The sequence below is a fragment of the Lycium ferocissimum genome, chromosome 10, assembly GCF_029784015.1.
Source record: "Lycium ferocissimum isolate CSIRO_LF1 chromosome 10, AGI_CSIRO_Lferr_CH_V1, whole genome shotgun sequence".
NCBI lineage: Eukaryota > Viridiplantae > Streptophyta > Magnoliopsida > Solanales > Solanaceae > Lycium > Lycium ferocissimum.
In genome coordinates this window covers 6,539,542-6,540,533 of record NC_081351.1, presented here as the reverse complement: position 1 = coordinate 6,540,533, position 992 = coordinate 6,539,542, and positions in this window count along the sequence as shown.

The following is a 992-nucleotide window of genomic DNA, read 5'->3' as shown; positions in this document are numbered from 1 at the left end:
GATTTCATTACGGAATTTGAAAAGACATGTGTAAAGATGAGAGAATTATGTCATTGGATTCATGCCTTAGAAAGAAAGGACTAGCCTTAAATACCTTCATATCTCCTTACTCTATCAACTAGATGACTTCTTTCCGGCTCGCGATTCTACATTCAAGAGGATTTATTCTAAAATTAGATAATCGGCAATGTGCGCAAGCTTAAGCTAAATCAATTAAGAGCTAATAAAAATTGGGCAGCATTTCCCTTGTATATACAACTTCCTCCATATAGCAAACAACTCCCAGACATCAATAACAACGCTAAAATATCGTTATCAATAGCTTTCATCAAACTATACATTTTCCAATTCTCATAATTCCACTTCAAAGTCATCCGTAGGCATGGCCAACATTCTACGTTATATCCGTTTACACACAGTGCTTCTTCAACACTCACAATATTATTTACAACAAAACTATAATCACAGCGTGCCAAGAACTATGATTCAATCCAAGTTGTCACTCATGAATACTGCTATTTCCACATTTGAACCCCCACTTTCTATCTTCTTCTATAATTCAAGTTTCTCAACTATCCAATACTCTTAATAGCATGAAATAATCATAAAACTCACCTTTGAATGTGTAGGAACGGGTTTTGGTTGGGGTTACTTCACTTGGAGAAAACCCTTACTTCAATTCCAAAGGAATTTCTAACTTCCATAACCTTAGCAAGCTTCCATATGCTTGATTTCCCTTGAATATTAGTGTTTGATCTTGGTTTCCTTGATTTTATGTTGAAGAAGTGTATGGAATAGTCTAGAAGTTTGCAGAGAAGTAGAGAAGTGGAAAGAATGAGAAAATAAAAGTGGGAACATGTATTTATACTTACAAGTTGTCTAGCCCGTCGGGTACTATACGGACCACTTATACGGTCCGTATAACCATGTACGGTCCGTATAAGTGTCCGTGGTTCACCACCATGGAAAACATTCTTTCTGTTGGGTTATAC